The sequence below is a fragment of the Mus musculus genome, chromosome 13 (genome assembly GCF_000001635.26).
Source record: "Mus musculus strain C57BL/6J chromosome 13, GRCm38.p6 C57BL/6J".
Classification (NCBI taxonomy): Eukaryota; Metazoa; Chordata; class Mammalia; order Rodentia; family Muridae; genus Mus; species Mus musculus.
Window position 1 is genome coordinate 29,444,319 of NC_000079.6, and position 19,923 is coordinate 29,464,241.

At 41.9% G+C, this 19,923-nt stretch overlaps 1 protein-coding gene across 8 annotated transcripts in view; it reads right to left on the reverse strand.

The window, feature by feature from the left end:
• Window positions 1–19,923, reverse strand: part of Cdkal1 (CDK5 regulatory subunit associated protein 1-like 1) — a 663,938-nt gene that overhangs the window by 252,573 nt on the left and 391,442 nt on the right. The gene's annotated exons all lie outside the window — the stretch shown is intronic.

Sequence of the window (19,923 nt, forward strand, 5' to 3'; positions counted from 1 at the left end):
TTCATTGCTACCTCACAAATACAATTTTGCTACTGTTATTTATCATAATGTAATAATAATCAGTATTTTTGGAGATAGAGTTTTGCCAAAGGGGTCACAACCAATAGGTTGACAACTGCAGTCATAGAAGGTTTTGTGATTAAAGCAAATTACCATCTTAAACTATTTCTAAGAACACACCTAGAAACTACAGCTCATTTTTATGGGATGTGCTCAACTCCATTTTAATGCCACCAACTGATCCTCAAGCAGTAGCATTGACTTGAGTAACACTGCTGCACCAGGTTGCCTGGAACATCTTGAGTCTGTCTGCTTGAGCCTGCAGCTGGGGTGGGAGGGCACCTTCATTACAAAACTATTCTACAGCCAGGTAACCAGCAGGATGTATCCTATACACAGTATGTACTCAACAAATAATGGCTTAATGAATCAATGACATGCTTGAGGCAGAGAAGCATGGAACTATCCTAAGCCTCCCAGGCAGCTATGAAGAGACAAGGCCCTTCACTTCTAATGAGGCGCTCTGCTCAAGCGAAACCCGGACTCTATGCAAGACTTCTCAGACTTGCTCCCCAGGCTGTGACAGGGATAAATATGGCATTCTTCTATCACAGTCAACTTGAAAAGAAGTTTATTTGCTTGCCACTGTATGCTTACATGGTTCCATATCAATTTTGTGCACAGGCATGTGCACATGGAACTCATATACCAGATGGGGTTATTACTGTCAGGGCTAGGAGGCTGTTTGACACTGCAGAGACATCTGCTTTCTAGTTCATACTTCCTCCTTGCAAAACTTCCTTAGATGTGGACCGACTCTCATTCACTCTTAGGCGATCTGAAACTCCAAAGCTTTAGAAATCCAAATCTTCCTGGCAAATCATTTGTTTGTTTGTTTCCTTATTTTATGAGACAGGGCATCACTACATACACAAGGCTAGCCTGGAACTTGCTATTCTACTGTTCTGCCTCCTGAGTGCTGGGATTGAAGGTATACTCCACTATACCAGGCTAACACATCAAGTTTTGATACAAGGGCAGTCTTTGCATAAACATTTCTATAAGCCTGAAAGTTTGTACCATTTTAAGAAATAAATTGTGCATGTCTAGTTTCAGGATCGTATTGTATGCATGCTTATGACCCTGACATGGCCAAACTGCACCCCCACCCCCACCCCCAGCGCTATTCCTTTCAGTTTTCCTTTGCACCAGGATTGAAGGAGGGATCACAACTTGAGAAGGGCACTCTGGAGAGGTTTTCTCCTCCATTTAGGTTAGATTTTTTTTTTTCTAAACTTACATAACTATGTTTGTGTCTTGTAGAATAGACACACAATACTTCTGCATATTGAAGAATTCATTATATTTATCTCTTGTTCATCACAGAATCAACCTCTGTTATATCTTGCAATTCTGTCATGCAAGTGACCCATAATGTCTGTGATAGCCAACTAACAAACAACAGGGGTGCTTCCATTTGAATGAACCCTTCCTGATTGTCCTTGAGGCCTATAGAGATGTTTGCTACCTACTCCAGAGTCTTCATGTTATATGTCTACCACACACCTCCTGACTGCCAGGATCTGGTCATGGTTATGGTCGTGTATGAAAGTCATTGATACACTCTCATAGTTGTGAAACGGAACAGCTCTGTAGGAAAACTATATTGAGAGGAAGAATTCCACAGGCATCATTTCCAGTCAGCTGGCCTTGTCTGCCACATTCTAACGCCCGCTGATAGGCATCTTTTCCTGCTGAAGTTCCCACTTCTTCTGCCCTCTCTCAAGCAATGCTTCCAATATAACCCCCTCTTTCTTTTTGCCCGCACGGCAGAGGTGTGTCTTTAAGGAAATAGAAAACAGTTCCCTTAGTTAATGAAACGTTTCTCCAATGAGCCTCAGAGTCTATTTTCAACAGTCACTTGTCCACCAAAGTTTGCATTAGCGTATGATTTTCTCTTTCCTTCCTTTACACCCACTTAGTTGGTGGAATGGCTCTTGGCCACACTTCAGTCGAAAGAAAAAAAGGGAGAGAGAAACACCAACACGTCCTTTAATGGGAGACTTGATGTAACACACTGGGGCATTTTCCCCCTGAAAGGAGATGATGCTAGTGAAGATAAGCTGGGAAACTCACCAACAATCAACACAGGAAGTGCCTGAAGGCTGAGCAGCCTCACAAGTGCCCTCTTACCAGCAGGAGCTGGCAGGGGGTAAGAAATGGCAAGCATTGTTTTGGATGGCCTTTTATGTGAGTTTGGACAGCCCAAATCCACGTGCACCTTTTAACTTGACTTTTATTTCTTCTTATTTCATTGTGGGGGACACTAGGACTTATGCAAGTTAAATGCACGTTCTTCACTGAGTTGCATCACCCTGCCCCTGGCCTGCACATACCTTCTGTCATAAACTAAGGCAAGTGATTTGAGGAAGAAAGGAGATAAAGGTAATTAAATCACAGTGTGTGGAACCCCTCAAAGGGGGGAAAATCCAGGAAAGAAATAGAACTGTACTGATAACCAACTAATTATACACACATATAGTAGAGTCCTGGTTATGAACGTAAAAAGTAAGCGCATCAAGAGTGCTATCTGGATGTCATAGATATTCCTCCCTGAAGTCAGTTATATAGCCAATGGTGCATTTCTGGAATGCAGAGCAAAGAAAGGGTGGTAAGTTATGTTCCTGGGCCAATCTAGGCTAACTCCTGTTCTTTTAAGTAAATTTTGTTGAGGCCTGGGGAGATAGTTAAGTTGGCAAAGTACTTGCCATGGAAGCCTGAGGCCCTCAGCTCACTTTATAGAAATCAGGCAAGAGGTCAGACATAATGGTATATGCCTGTAATGCTGGCTCTGTTGAGTGCAAACAAGCTGATTCTTGAAGTTTTCTGACCAAATAGATTAGCCTAATCCTCAAGATCCACACCAATGAGAAAGAAGGTTTCAAAAATATAAGATGACTCCTAAGGAATGATTTCTGAGGTTTGCCTTTGGTCCACACACACATCATCCCACATGTGTTCAGATTCTCTCCCACATACAGTCAAGTGCATAAGGTTCTATTGGAGCTCAGTCACACACATTCACTTGTGAGTGCTTCATGCTTCACAAGCAGAGCTGAGTATCCCAACAGAGATTGCAGCCTACAAACCACACGGTATCCACTATCTGGCTCTTTACAGAAAACAGTCAGTCACTCTGGTGTAGCATCTATGTCCCTAAAACACCAGTGAGGCACCCCCTGGACTGAACACCAAGTATACAGCTTTCCAGAAAGATGGCCTGCTCCTTCTACCTGCTCTCTAAAGATAGATGACAAGCAATCATAGCCTGTATCCTGATACATAACAATGAACCAGTGAGGGGCAACGACACCTGGCTGTCTAGTTTTTATGACTTGACCTTCCAGAGCATTCTATAGGAAGTTAGAGAACACTGCCAGTCAGGTTCTGGAGCAGGCTGAAATAGAGCTGGGGTTTTCATAGCCTTTCTAGATGTATCTTATGACTTTAGATCACAGAAAATTCAAGAAGACATTTTTTACTAAGTGTTGGGCCTGAAGCCTCAAGGGTTACACATACAAATGGTGAAGATGTGGCCATCATTTGTAGTGATGTTTCTCAGACAGGCAACATGGAAAAAACAAACAAACAAACAAACAAACAAACAACCATGAAGGAATTACTGAGCTATGCTCTCAGCAGCTTTAATTGAGACCAAAAGCTGAGACCCAAGTAGAATACTTGAACATTTTCCTATTGCATCAGAGCACAGGTCCAAATGACCTCCTGCTTTTCAGCCTGTTCAAATAAACATCTCAGTCCTGAAGACATCTGCAAAACCTCGAAGCATTTAAAAAGTAAACATAAAGAACACGCCACAAGATTGACTTGTAACCAAGGTGGCCTGGCAAATGTTTCTCCCAGAACCTTGCAAGGTACCATCAAGTTATCTGCATCATCAATCCCCATGCATGGATGGCAGAGCCAGTGAGCGCTGAGTGTGGCTGGCTTTCAAAACAAGGCAGTATGCAAGTTGGTTAGAGCATCTACATTTCTTTCTTCCACTTCTTTTCATTAAGGCCTCACAATCATTGTTTGTTTAATTAGGTAACTAATTGTTTATTTTTTATTGAGGAGATGTACATCCACACCTTCCTCCTATGTCACTTTACAAACTGCATTAGATTCTCTCCCTAAGGTCAGAAACACCTCTATATTTATGTGCAATTCTTTTTTTAGAAAAAACAAACAAACAAAGCTTAAGCTCCACCTTTGAACAGTGCAGGTTGCCAACTCAGGAGGCAGAGGCCAGTGACGGCTGTGAGTTCGAGGCCAGCCTGGCCTGGTCTACAGAGCTAGTTCCAGGACAGCCAAAGCTATACAAAGAAACCCTGTCTTGAAAAGAAAAGAAAAAGAGTGTGTAACAGAGCACACATTGTGAAGCTCCCTGTGGGCAGAGAACCTGTTTTACATGACTCTGGGCAATGTCTACCGCTCTTGCTTCTCATGTGTGAGGTGATCTTCTAGCCTACTTCCTCTATAGGAAGTCTAACTCTTACTCTTTGCTGCTAGGATACAGACAACAGTGGGCCCATTAAGTTCCCTCTGCAATGTGACAGCATTGGGTTAAAGAATATCACTTGCTTGTCAGCTTAGGCTTCCACAAAACTGAGTTGACAGGCAGTTGTGTAATTTACAGGTGGTGAGGAAGCAGGCTGAGTATTGGCACATTCACGGAGTTGGTTGGTAAAAAGGAAAGGTTAAATGAGACGATATGCACTGGGGTAGCAACAAATGATCAAACTTGAGATTCAGAAAGAGGTCCCCAAAGAGATTAAAGGTGGAGCCCAGTCAGACCAAGATCAATCCCTCCCACGGTGGAGTGAGAAACCAGCCATGCTACTGAAACCATGCCAATCAAATGATAATACTTGCAGGGAAAGCTTGGGTGAGGTGAGAGGGTGGGCTGGATTACACAAACTGAGAGGCAGGATCACTGGTAGCTAGTGACTAACTCACAGTACAGAAGAGAAGAAAGAATAGAGATTCTAAGAGGTCGGCTTCAGCTCCTCCATGGAATGAAGACTAGGCATGAACAAGCAGGCTGGAGGAAGAGGAGAGAACTGGCTGGGAGCCATCTGGAGAGTAATGAGAAGAAGCCGGTGCTCAGCAGAGGGTATGTGGGCCACAAGCTTGAGGGTTCTGAGCATGCTAGTGCCATTTGAAGCAGGACTGGCATGAGATCACATATGAAGATAATGGAGGAAGGAAGGAGAGATGTGTGTCTCCTGACTCTGGCTAGCTGTTTGCTCAGAGCTTCCTAAGGCCAAGAGGTGGTTGGAACATGCCAGTGCTATCCACCCCTTGCTGCAGGCAAGAATGACTGATGCTTCTGTCCTCCCCGGTGTCTTAGATTTAATTGGTCTAGCGGGACTCTAGAAAGCTCACTGTTTCCAAGGCATGGTTAAATCTGAGATCCAGGATGCTCCGTAAGCTGGCTTCTGACTTCTGTGCTACTAGGCCAGTTCCCTAACATCCTTTGGTACGTGCCATCATCAGGAACTTTTAATCTTCAGCTCTACACTGTGCCTGCAGCTTTGCCTTGCTTCCCAACCTCTTCCCTTCCTTACAACACAGCCTCTCTCTTAAGGAATCCCTCTGGGCCACACGGAGCTCGGACTGCAGAGCAGGCTGACGCTCCATACTTAAGTTGGTGAATACTTTGGAAAAGACAGGGAAAACCAGTTTAATAAGCCTGGCCCTTTACTGTGCCGCGTGTGAGAAGCATCAGAGGCTTTAGGGAAAGCACTGACAATACCAGAGGCCAGTCAACAATCTCATGGTCCTATTGTCAGTCTGTCAGGGGTGGTCCTGAGATAGCAATCCTCCATGAAAGCCCAGGGAGGAAGAAGAAAAAACGCCCCTGAAATATAAATCACAACCCTCAAAGTTTCAGAAACCAGTTGGAAAACTGATGTGGAATATGGCTGGTGTGCACCCTCTAGTACACAAGAAGACAGGAAAGAGCTTTCAATCCTATCTGCACAGTATTGTTTGTTATTTACACTGCTGAGGATGGAGCTCAGGGCCTCAGACAAGCAAGCAAGCAGCCAACAAACAAACAAATAACTAAATAAGTAAATAAAATAAAATAGAATAGAATGTGTTGTACCAATGAGCTACATCCCCAGCCAGTCCCTCTGCTTTTTCTAAGGCATGGGAGTGTTTCATTACTGTTCTGTGAGAGGCCTCTTCTGTGACAATAGGGAAAACAAGACACACCTGTAAGTCCCAGGAAGACGTTACTCGTTAGTCTCTAGTAAGAGCTGAAAAATCACGAAGGTAAGCCTTCATACCACTGAGTGGCCTCTCCACAGGCTAGGTGGACAGTATAAGCATTTCCTACAGGATGTGATGGCAGTACTGAGGGCAGAATTAGGGAGTTGATCAATCTAATCACCCTAACATAATGGTAGACATCAAATTCAGCAGATGTGCAATGTGCAGCTGATTCGAAAGCATTGAGGGCGTCAGTGGAACTCAAATAACAAGGCAAGTGTACTGGCCAACCACAGCGGCCCTCAATGGGCAATAACTAGGGACACCTGCCCTGCGGGGAGATGGTGATATGTGGTGAAGTGAAAGGGAACAGCCATGCCTATGTACAGGCACACTATTTTCTAGAGAACATTTATTTGCAAGGAAAAGCCATTCTATGTCAACAAAGGCATGTTGGGCATAGAAGGAAAGACTCATTTTTGTCATAGTTGTTGCCCAAATGAGTAGCCGTGACCAGCAATAGGACAAAGTCCTTGTATACTGAGTAGCAGATTCTGTACAACGGTTCATTCAAACATCCTCTGTGTGGTCACTTCTGGGCACTGAGAATGAGCAAGAACACAGGGGGCTCTACTGAGCCACACAGTATTGCCAGTCTTCCCTCTGCCATCTTTGCTGGCGACCACAGAGTGGAAAGTCTGCTCCTACTTACACGGTCATCTCACTGTGTCCTTTCCTCACTCTGTAAGTTCAAAGTCTCCCATTAAATGACCAGTGAGCCAAAATGGGCGGACACCTTTTTTTTATAGTTAAGTTTGTCCTTATAGTTTCAAATGTTTTGGGCATCACACAAAATGTAACTTGTGTGTAGGAGACACTGGGATTCAGGTGGCTTTATTCCCTCTGTAGGTAGTGCCTGACTCTCCTAACTCACATCTCCTTAATGCCACTCCTGATGCCTGCAAGGGCCCCACTGCCATCTTCAGGTACTGGATTCATCCCACAAGTTTCGTTCAAAATAGTCTCTTCTGGGCTGGAGAGATGCTTCAGCAATTATGAGCTTCCCTTCTCCTTGTTTGATTCTCAGCACCCAGAGGGTGCTGTGGGTACCAGGCATGCATCTGGTACATACATATATGTGCAGGCAAATAATTAATTTTAAATCATCTTTTCCAAGCTGCCACTGTCCAACCCAACAGAAACCCTCTCTGTACAGAGCTCCTTCCTAATTGCTGCCACCCTGTGTCAAGGCCTCTTTGAGGAAAAAGCTGTGATCTGGTCACTATGTACCATGCCTTCCCTAACACAACTATAAAAACTGCAATGAGGGGGATGTTCAGAAGGTCCACCCATTCTCTTCCCCAGCTCCTACAATGTTGCTTTACCTTTACTGAGCCTTCTGGGTCCTCTAACTCCTTGGGCATCTTTTGTTCTAACACCTCAGCTTATGACACAGCAGTCCAGCCTGTTTCTGGTCAGTAACCTTCGATTCCCCATTCTTCTGTCCTTTATTCACTCTTAGAGTTGGATCAATCCCCCAACCGTATATCCCAATTCTTCAATGGAGCCTTCTACCCCATGGATGCTCTTCTCCCTTTCCTACAAGCCTTCTGACCCACTGTCCTGCTTCCACCATTCCCTCCTCACATACCATCTATTCTCTGAGCTCTGACTCCAATCATCCATTTTCTACATAACCACCATTCTGCAGGCACCATACTAGTGCATCTGAAAGCAACATTATTGACTTAGCAGAGCTCATGAACTCACGAGGAGGAAAAGCCAAGCCTTGTGCATACCTAACCAGCAGCTAAGCACATAGTGAGTACAGACATGTTGGAAAAATGAATTCCAAATATTCTGGATGGCAAGGCCCGGTAACTACTGCTTACTAAGAGTGTCTCCCACAGAATGGATATCCAATTCACGACTCCTGAGCAGATTGTTAAATCTCATGCCAATCACCAGGCTGGATGGCACCATTACAGCTATAAATGATGCTTTAGGGCTTTAGGACTATCATGGTAAATAAGTCAAAGTTTCAAATCTGTCTTCCATGAATCTTTCCTCTGATTCAATTTATACGCAAGGAAAAAATTTAAATTATGTTTGCATTTTCATAAAGCTCCTATCTCTAATGACAAATCCAATATATGATACAGGGATGGCAATGTTTAGGAGCTTCTGAGGGACTGAAAATATCATGATGCACAAAAACAGCAGGTACACTGTGGCTTCTCCTTACATAAAGACTAAGGGACACAATCTATCTCCAGTTAGGATATGGCCAGACACTTTTTTTTCAAATGAATATTAATTCATTTATTGTTCAATGATCAGGGAAAAGAAATTTGGGGAAAGGTATCCATCAAAGTTATACAATGTTAATACATTTATTATCATTTACAAATTCCATCAAAGGTTTTGAAAATGAGAAGGAAATTTTTATTCTGAGAAATGAATGCATAAGCAAAAGGGAAAATTGCATAAATCAGGCCATCAAAAAGGTAACCTTTCCTTTATTCTGAGTGAAGTGCAAGATACATCCAATTCAGATTTATATGCTGGAACCTGACACATCACATTAGAAAATGAATATATAGGCAACCGCTTGTCTTTGCCATGGTATCAGTTGCCCAGAACTAATTATACCCATCTAGTGTCTATGGAAAATCTGTTTTAGGACCCCTCACAGATACTCAAATCTTCAGATGCATAAGCTCCTTATGTAATAGGCATTGTACTTGAATATAACCTAAGCACATCTTATAATTTTAAACTATCTTAGATCTTTAGAGTAACTAACTAATGGCAAGGGAATATGTATATTTTCAGTTATGTCCTAGGCTGACTAAATCCACGGAGGTCGATTCCTGCAAATGGGGTGTGGGGTTGGGAATTGGTTGAATGTCTGTTTTCCCTAAGCTGCATACTTTCCTACTTGATCACTCTGGTAACGTTTTAGAATGTGATGCCTAAGTTCTGTATCACAATACCTACTCTGGGAAACAGTGGTTAAAGTTAAAGCAGCACCTGACTCAGGTAAGGATGCTAAGAAGGTCACAGGTCTGTTCTCCCCAGAACTCTCCATTCCTATCACCAGTGCCTAAGGCGATTGATATCCGCCATCACTACCTCTATAACCTCTAACATGGGGTTCTGACTCCTGTCTTAATCACTACAGAGAAATCTGCACGGTCTGTTAAATACATTAAGTGGTCAGGAACTTACATGTTCTAAGATACCAGGTTTCACAGCAGAGAATACAAGAATGTCGTATTGCACTGTCTCAGTTTGGTTTCTATGGCTGTGATGAAGACCATGACCAAAAGCAACAAGGGGAGGAGACGGCATACTCTGGCTTATCATTTACAGTGTATCAGCTAGAGAAATCAGAGGGGGAACTCAGGGCAGGAACCTTGAGGCAGGAACTTTATAGCACAGGTCATGGAAGAATGTGGGTTAATGCATTCTTCTTCATAGCTTCCCCAGTCTGCATTTTTATAGCACCTGGGACCACCAGCCCAGGACCGCACCCTCCACAGTGCACTGGGACCTCCCACATCAATCACCAATCAAGAAAATACAGCCCAAGCTTGCCTACAGCTTGCCTACGGGCCAATCTGGTGTGGTTCTCAGTTGAGGTTCCCTCTTCCCAAATGATTCTAGCCCATGTCTAGTTGACATAAAACTTACCAGCACACCCATCAAGGCTCCCCTGGTCCTTCATCACTTAGAAACTGATTAGCAAGACAAAGAAAAGGAAATAGAGTTTCTTTTCGGTGCCACTCATCACTGGCTCAGCACCCTAATCCAAGCACCGGACATCCTTAGAAGTGTTTTAAGTCTTAGAGTCTTAGTTAAGTCTATGCAAACAGTTCCCCACCAAAAATCCCCTGGAACATGAAACTCTTCTGGTCAAAAATATTTCAGGGAAGGGAACTAACCCATGGACAGAAGCTCCACTGTCAGGAATACGTTCCTATTATTTCTAGTCTTTAAAACAATCCTTTATATACATTTTAAACGGTCTGTAGTTACAGTGTTTAAGCTCTGATGTCTACACTACATTAACAACTTGACAGGTAACATGGAACAACTAGTGTGCACCCTGTATACTACACTGCTGTTATCTTTGTCTTTATATACTTATAATTTTTTTAATGGTTAAAGAAGGCCAATTAGGTTTACTTAACTTTTCTCCACTTGCTTAATAACAATGCTTGGTGGCCATGAATTGTTTTAAAAAGAGTTATTTACAACTGAACCCAGAGGAAAGGAGTCCAGCTGGAGTTGTGCGTGTAAGATAGCAACACTGTGGAGACAGACACGCCAGTGCGGGTGAGGTTTGTCAGTACCCTGCTGTCCCGTGCGCTTTCTTTTATTGCTATTATACTTATGCTCCCATTTGTTGATGTCCTGTCCCTGCACTGAATGTTACGTTCAGCAAGGCTGAGGCTTGGAGTCAAGGCTGTAGACATGGGACCTGGATCTGCCCAAGCCCTGTTTACATCTGCAGCCTTGCACCAGCTTGCAGAGGCCAATCTGCACCGAGCCTAGGAGGTGTGGGGGTGGGGCAAAAAAGAGAATGAAGAAAACTAAATTTCTCTGACCCATGGATAAGCTGCTGTATAGTTCTAAAAACTGATGAAAACCATTGCACCTCCTCCGTGACCCCAAATAAGCCCCAGTGTCATCCCATTTGTGGAGAAGCCTGAAAACTGTTCTGAGCCAGTTATTGCTGCCTCTCTCGATAAGCCCAAGACTCATTTCTATTATGATCCCACGGCTGCGACCTGGAGGGTCAGACATGAGCAGGGCGGCTTGATAACTCCCTACTTTCTACATCTAATTTAGCACCTACTGTAAAAAATCCTTTGTATCAGCAAGGCAGCCACCACTGATCTCTCTCTCAGACCTATCACACCAATAATACAGCGTCTAAAATTCATTTCAGGGGTGGCTAGGCTTTTTGACCTATCTTCTCTTCAAGTACTATGTCAAAAAAATAGAGTTATTTTTGTTTTATATATTAAACACACATTTTCTTTTATCTCTGGCCTTTATGACAAAGGGGTCTTTACTCGATAACCAGAGGACAATTTAATAGACAGCGCAGTCTGCTCCATTGTCTTGTTTTTATGTCAATTCAGAAATCAGTCGATGCTTTTTCATGTTGTAGATCAGGGTTCCTACACAGAGGTCCAATAGATGTAAATTCTGAGGCTGACCTTTGCCAGGCAGAACTGCAGCTACCAGAAGAAAGGGCTCAGGCATGTGTGTGTGTAGTGAGGGTGAGGGAGAGGGAAGGAAGTTAGAAAAAGTACAAAAGAGAACAGACTGCTAAGCTTTCCCCTGTGCCATTCAAACCCACCAAGAACGAGTCCCATGCGGCTCATGAAAGCTCACTGCTAAGAGCACTAGCTGTTAGGTGCTGGCACTGAAGCCTACAGGGATGTGCCTAGGTCTCTGGTTCCCAAGGCTTAGGATTATAAGCCTTGGAATCTGGAAGCTCAGTTCTTAAGTCTGAGTTGCTCCTTACCCATCTGTGATTTCTATTTGGAGCAGAAGAATGCAGAGAGCCATTTGTAATGAAGCCATTAATAGTAGAGAGACGCTAGGTGTTCCACAGCCTATTCAACCTAGCATCTTCCCAGTTTGTTACATGCAGGCCCATTATCCCTTACTATACCAAAATGCCTGAAGATGGTGAATTTTAATCATAGTTTTTGGGTGATTGAGGGCATGAGACTGAGGGCTGCACCACACAGCGACAGGAAGACAGGTTGGAAGCGGCAAGGCGAGGACCTCCCACTAGGTCACACCTCTTCCTGTATTGCTGAGATTGAGCCCAGGGACTCACGCATGCTCAGAAAGCACTTTACTTTTGAGCCTAGTCTATTGGGCTATCTTTCAATGGTTCGACCACTTCCGCACCACTAAACTAAACGCCAAGTCCCCAGTACAGGGATTCTTATAGGGCATGTTCAAACTGCCACTACACCACAGCTGTGTCTAAGCCACACTTCAGGTTGAAGAGGCTGCTTTAGCACAGACTAGTTTGTATATACTATTTGCTTTCAGGGACTACTTACCTTAACACTCCCAAAACGTGTGTTCATTATTTTCTGATTGTGTGTGTCTGTGTGTCGCTGTTTAAAATCTCTTGATATTATCACTTAAGTGTTATATGACCTCTTTTCCAGCATTGGCTGTTCATCAGACATAAGAATTACATGCTACTCAGTGTAGCTATCATTTTGTTGATGATTTCTGTGGCTGTGCAGACCATATTGTTCAGTACTGCCCGCCCTATTTCTTTTCAGTTTTGAAGCCCAAGTTTCCATGCGAAATTAAAAAAAAAAAAGAAAAGAAATGCCAAGATTTTATGAGGACGCCTCTGGCCTCTGCTTCATCTGGATCTTGGAGCCTTACCACCACCTCACTCTTTGCAGGTACTTGGGGTTAGGCAAGCTATGGATTCAGTCAGATCCCTTTTCATGTGGGAACCTAGCTTTCTCACAGTTACTTATTATTCAGATTACCCTTTTCCCATTTTGTCCTCTGGTGCCAAGGTTGAAAAGGAGTTCACCATATGCTTGGAATTATCTTTCAACTCTCTTCTGTCTGATTCTTCTAGGAATCTGCTTTTAAGCCAACATGACAATGTTGCTATTAATAAAACTTCATAATACAATTTTAAAACAGACTATGTGGTGCCTCTCTCTTTCTCAGAATTGCTTTGGCTATTCAGGGTCTTCGTGATTCCACATAAATTATTTAATGAGTTTTTCCATTTTTGTAAAGAATACCATGAGGGGTTTAACAAGGGTTGTGCTGAATTTGTGTCTGATAGTTTTCAATCTTTGGAGAATATTGTCATTTTAATAATATTAATTATTTTGGCTCATGAACTTTGGATTCTTATATCTTCTTCAGTTTCTTCTATTGAAGTTTTAAGTAGGTTTGTTCTACCAACATCTTTCACTTCATTGTCTAACTTTATTCTTGACTATCTCTGATATTGTTATAAAAAGAGACTTTTCCTGATTTTTTTGTTTCCAGCTTGGTCAGTATTTTCATATGGCACTGCGGTGGGTTAGCAGCTTGAGTGTATTCACTTTGTGGATTTATAACTGCATTTCACACAGAGGGCACATCATCTTTAAACAAAAACTTTCTTTCTGTCTTATGTCTTTACTTTTCTTGTCTGATCATTCATTAGCATTTTCAGTGACATAGAAAATGACAGAAGTAGCCATCTTTGTCATGCAGCAGATATTGAGGGAAAGGCTTAGTTTTTTTTTCTGTTACAAGACTTGCCCTCCCCCCCCACCCTTTGGTGGGTTTTGTTGTTGTTTTTTTTTTTATAAGTAGCCTTCATTATATTGAGGATTCTATTTGAACTCATAAATTGCTGGTAGTTCGAAGTAGCTCTTGTTAATCAAGAAGAATCCATGAACTTGTCCGATGCCTTTTGTCATTGAGATGATCACAATTCTTCCTGTATTTTTTTCCACTGCTGCTTGCATCACAATCATTAAATTACAACTATTAATCCAGCTTTGCATGGCCGGGACCAGTTCCACCAGGTCACGATGTCCAATCTTTGTAATATGCTTTGACTTTGACTTGGCAATATTTAACTGAAGATTTTCAGAACAATGCTAACAGACCGTGGTTTTCTTTTCGTGATTTAGACGGCAATATAATGTTAGATTTGTGAAATACATTTTTTTTTTTTTTTGGATGGAGTTGGAGCTGGATATGGTGTCCTAGACCTGGGACATGCTGGGCAAGCACACTATAACCCCAGCCCTTCCCTTTTCATCTCGGGAAGAAGATTCTTTTAAAGCTCTCTGGTTGGTTTTATTTGATCTTTCTGCTCTTAAGGTCTGGCACACAGCTGTCTCCTTTAGCATACTGGAGGTCTGTTCACCTCTTATCTGTGCTAAGCCATATGCTTCCTTTCTCCTGTGTCCTCTTCCTTCACCCACTCTCTTATTTGATGATGCCCAGGCTGTCTTTAAAAGCTTTCTGATAAGTGCACAGAGTCATAGACTGGGAAGCATTTTTCTTAAGCATTGGTCATTGAATGTCTTTGGGTGCTGTCCAGAAGTCTGAGCCACTCTGATCCCTGAGCCTTTCAACATGAGCTGGTTCTTCTCCCTTACCATGGTTTAAGTCTGTAATAGATTCATGATTCAGGCCTGTGGTGGCCACTTTCAGTCATTGGAAGTACTTTTGAATTATTTCATTATTTTTATCTTCAGTCTGTTTAGAATGCCTGTTATTTGAATGTTGAATATTCTAACAATATTTTCTACCTAATTTCATTTTATTCTATTTTCTAGGTACATTTTCTCTACTTTGTCTCAACTCCATGGTATTTTCCTCTTTTGTTACCATGTTTGTATTTTCAAGAGTTCCCCATTATCTTCTAGAGTATTATTCAAATGGTGCCTGCATCTTGTGTCATGAGTTTAATATTGATGGTAGTTCCTAGCGTTGTTTCCTCCACTCAGAGTCCTGTTTGTTTTCTCTTCCTAACCACTCTGGGCTGTTGACACTAGTTTTTTGCTTCTTATCAGCTATTAACTTTTCTGAGATGTCTGACAGTCCACAAATGGTATTCATGCTCAAAAGTAAGGGACAGAAAACGGCGACTGGCACTTCCAAGACCACACTCGAGCTTGCTGTGAAGTTCTCTATGCAGGGATCTGCCTAGATGGCTTACCTCTAGAACGTCTATAGACAGTGTTTCTTAGTACTGGGCTGGCCAGCTTTCCCAAAGAGACACTTTTAAACTCTTCTCAGGAGGGCAAAGCCACGTTACTGACAGTGTTCTACTTGCTTAACAAAAATAGCAACTATGTTTAGATGCTGACTGGAATCTGCTTGCCCTCAACCATATCCAGTGTCCTTCCACCTATAGAATTTCTACTGTCACCTCATGGGAATACACAAGCCACCAGGTTTCGGCTGGGACAGGGGGAGGGATGGATGTTACCTAGAAGCCAGAGATGGAGGTAGGAGGAAAGAAGAATCTAACTCCTTTATAGTTTACAGTTTTTTTTTTATTACAGTGTTTTCTCTTACAGAAGTACCAGCTAATTCCCTAACCACGTGAATAATCTCCAGCATCTGTCTTCCAGCACTATTGACGAATTGGTTGCAAGACTCCCAAAGATACAAAGAAGTACAGATGCTCAAGTACATTATACAAAAGGTGGTGGCAATTGCATTGAGCCTATTTAGCCTACCCAGGTCCTTTGGTATACTTTAAAAGGAATCTTCTCTTGTTTACTTACAATACCCAATGCAATGTAAGTCCTTGGTAAGTAGTGGTCATATTGTGTTACTAAGGGAATGATGACAAGGGATAATGTTGGTTTGGAACATAGGCATTTTTCCCTAAACGGCCTTATCCATGGATGGCTGAACCTGTGGATGTGAAGCCCATGGTGAAGGGGTGCTGTTTATGAACTGGTACCTTAATCTCTCTTGGCCAGTCCACTCTGTGGTCAAGTGCTCATCCGCTTCCCAGCTATCACAGTACCCTTGACTCTAACTTATCTTCATGAGTTAATAATATATGCAATAAGCCTTACATGGCAGTTATGATAGATTTTATAAAAGAATAGAATCAGCTCTCTCTTTTTATTCACTGAAGAATCCTTAGGAGATGTTTTAAAGTCCTATAGTTCATATATGCACAGCAACCTCATGCATTTCTTTAAAAATATCCAGTATAAAACAAAATGAGAATCCAGCACTCCATGTCACAACCAGGAAAAACCCCAACAGCAGCCTGAGGAGACTTAGGATTGGGCTGAAAACCCTATTTTTTGTACACTTTCTTTTGCAGCCTACAGAAGAACCAAGCTCATGACCTACAGGGAACACTTTATACCAGTAAAAGGGCACCCTGACAGTGGCATGATATATTTCCATTCCTGGTTCCAGAACTAGCTGGATCTTACATGGGAACGTTCCTCCCATCTCTTTATATTAGTTTTCCCTAAAATAACAAGTTCAAAGCACCACAAAGTCACTTGAGAGGATACTTTTTGATTGCACAGATACCAGAGGTTGAGAGGAAGGGCAGAAAAGAAATTTAAGATGGAAGGGAAGTATTTCTGACTCGAGCAGCATGCAGCTGACACCAATTTCCACGCAGCAGAGTTAGTTGCAAGTCTCACTGAACATCAGGAGAAATGCTTCAGACATGACCTGTAAATTCTCCTCCAAGTGGAGATTTTTATCATCCATAAATCTACCCAGCTTCACTCAACCCACATACGTTTTTGATCTGCACAGTTTTGAGGAGGACGGTTCTCATGCATTATCCACTGCCAAGTAAACGAACAGGCACTTCAGTGAGGTAAACTCTGCCTTTTCTAACTTTAGCTTCCTTCTCTGTGCCTAAGTCTAAATTTGAGCTATTTTATTTTATTTTTAAAGATAGGCTCAGGCTTGAGAACTGTTAAAAATAATTCAGAAGTTTGGAATAGATTAAAAACTAAAGTGAAAAATGTCTTAAATTGCATGACTGTAGCCACTTAAGTAGCCAGAAAGCGGGAATGGGACATAAGTCATTGAGATATTTTGGTTTTTGCAGCCTCACCACTCTGTCTTCTGTGACATACTCAGGATTGACAGCTCTTATCCAAACACGGTAAAGGTGAGGCAGAGAATCCAGACAGTACTGCTAAGCAGGTGACCAACTTAAAGTCACTAACAGAGGGCAGGAGGACATGACAACCTCTGGATGTACTGCTCTGAGGGTGGCCCTTCACCATTACTCAGACAGGCTCATGCATATAAACACATCAGCATAAAGCATAGAAGCATAGAGGCTATAACCTTAGCCTAACGGTGAAGGGAACTCAGGCTCACACTGAGAAAGGAAAAGCTTAGGAAGGGCCCGGGTTGAGAGAGATGACAGGTTGTTACCATGTGTAACATACGACCAGGAGAGCACTGCTGCAGACACTGGTGAGATTTATGATGGAACCGGAGAATGAACTGTTGATTACGTAAAACGATCACAATGAATGCGAAAGTTCCCAAATTCTATTAAAACATAATTACCTGAGTGAGGTTCCCCACCTTAGAAAACGTCCACTAGTTACTACAGACTGGAGTTGTCTGTTCTCTATACAGATTGTTCAGGGAAAGAGTATGGCTGTGTCTCTTACTGTCCTCTCTTAGGAAGGAAGTGGAGGAGCAACAACATGTGGAAGATTCAGAAGAAAGATGCCTGTGTGCGCGCACATGCAAAAGTAGACATGTGAGGACATTCGTAGCAAGATGCTGAAAGAGCAAAACTGATGAATCTTGGGGGAGTGGCTGGAGTCCACACACCTAAGTCTATTCTGAACACCTACAAGTATTTTTGGTAGTTAAAAACTGGGCCAGTGAGGACACTTCAGCAGGGGACAGTGCTTGGGCTCTGTCTCTGGAGCCCATGTGGTGGATGGACAGAACACCACATGAGCTGCCATGGACCCTCAACTTTGTGCTCACACACATGGGCCTATGGACACACATACCCGTTCACACCAAATAAAACCACAAAGCGTTAAAAGAGAAGTTAAAAGCATTTCTAAAACCACGCATGAGATTGCCCTACCAGGACATAATTTAAAAGTCAGCATTTTCTTTTCTAAAATTTTTGTAAATTTCTGGAATGAATATTTTACTTGCTTTTTATAACAGCAAGGCACAAGGGGGCAGAGAGAATACTGTTGCGGTCCCAGCTTTCTACCTCACTGTGAGGCAAAGCAACTTGGTGACACTGAGCCCAGGGAACTGCTCTGCCAAGCAGAAACCTTAAACTCCTGCAAAGATGACAAGAGGCAGGACACAGCTGAAGCAGAGCCCATGGCTGTCTGTTACACACTGACACTCCCATCGTGTACACTTCCTCCTCAACCCTCGCGACTTGCTGTCATAGAGTGCACTGTTCTAGGGTGCACTGCCGTGAAGGGGAAAACTAAGGAGTCAGGACCCATATCCAAGGTGAGAAGATTTGGATGGAACAGAATCGCAAAAGATGCTTTTAGCCATTTGAATGTCTACCACTTGGTTTGATTCTCTTGTCTCCAATTATGAAATAAACACAATTCTAAGGAGCAAGAGTTAAAAATGAGCTTCATGCTACATTTCCAAATTGATTCTGTTGCCCTGAATGTACATTTAACATCAGCTCTAATTCTTGAAACTACACTTCTAATTCCCCTGAAATAATACAGAATTATTATTGAAGAATACTTATCATAGAGAAAGAAATTCAAGATCAAAACCATAGACAGCACCATAAGCTCCTTTTCCTTAGAAGTTAGTCCAGAGTCTCATCTCTTCTAAAGCCATTATTGAGGCAATAAAAATGAATTCAAATTGAATATTATAATTTTAATAAATCAGGTTCATAAAAGACACAGAAGAATTATATAGACCCTTGTAATTTTTCTGGAACTTATACAAAACAAGGCACATAATCAAACTGAAAAAAAAAAAAAACCAAACCAAAAACCCTAGGCTGAAATATAATAAAAATGACTTTTCAAAGGACAGGATTTATATTCTCTATATAAATCCAGTCAGTCTTTCTTAGTTATAACACCTTCCACCACAGTTCCTAACACAGAAAACACACATGTAATCACATATTTTATCACAGTCATGGTAATTAAAATTTCCTAAAAGCAGGATAAAAGTTAATGCCAAAATAAAAACAAAATTTGAAGAAATAAGTTGAACATAGTATGTAGGTTTTGTTTGTTTTGCATGGTTTTCTTTAAGATCACAAATCAAAGTGGCTAGATGTAAAATTAAATCAGTAGCTTTCCTTTATACAAATGATAAATGGGCTGAGAAGGAAAATAAGAAAACAATACCCTTCACAATAGTCACAAATAATATGAAATATCTTGGTGTAACTTTAACCAAACAAGTGAAAGATCTTAATGACAGACTTAAAGTCTCTCATGAAAGAAATCGAAGATCCCAGAAAATGGAGAGAACTCTTATGCTCATGGATCTGTAGGATTAACACAGTAAAAATGGCCATCCTTCCAAGAGCAACCTACAGATTCAACACAATCCCCACCAAAATCCCAACACAATTCTTCAAAGGCATGGAAAGAACAATTCTCAATTTCACATGGAAAAAACAAAAAACCCAAGATAGCAAAAACAATTCTTAACAATAAAAGAACTTCTGGGGTAATCACCATTCCTGACTTCAAACTATACTACAGAGTTTTACAATAGTGGTAAAACTGCATGGTATTGGTACAGAGATAGTCAGGTTGATCAGTGGAATAGAACTGAAGACCCAGAAATAAACCCAAACACTTATGGTCACTTGATCTTTGACAAAGAAGCCAAAAATATACAATGGAAAAAAAAAGCATTTTCAATAAATGGTGTTGGTCTAATTGGCAGTCTGTTTGTAGAAAAATAAAATAGATCCATATTTGCCATCTTGCCCCAAGCTCAAATCCAAGTGGATCAAGGACCTCAATATAAAACCAGATACACTGACTCTAATAGAAGAGAAAGTGGGAAAGAGCCTTGAACTCATTGGTACAAGGGAAGATTTCCTAAACAGAACTCCAATGGCTCAGGTTCTAAGAC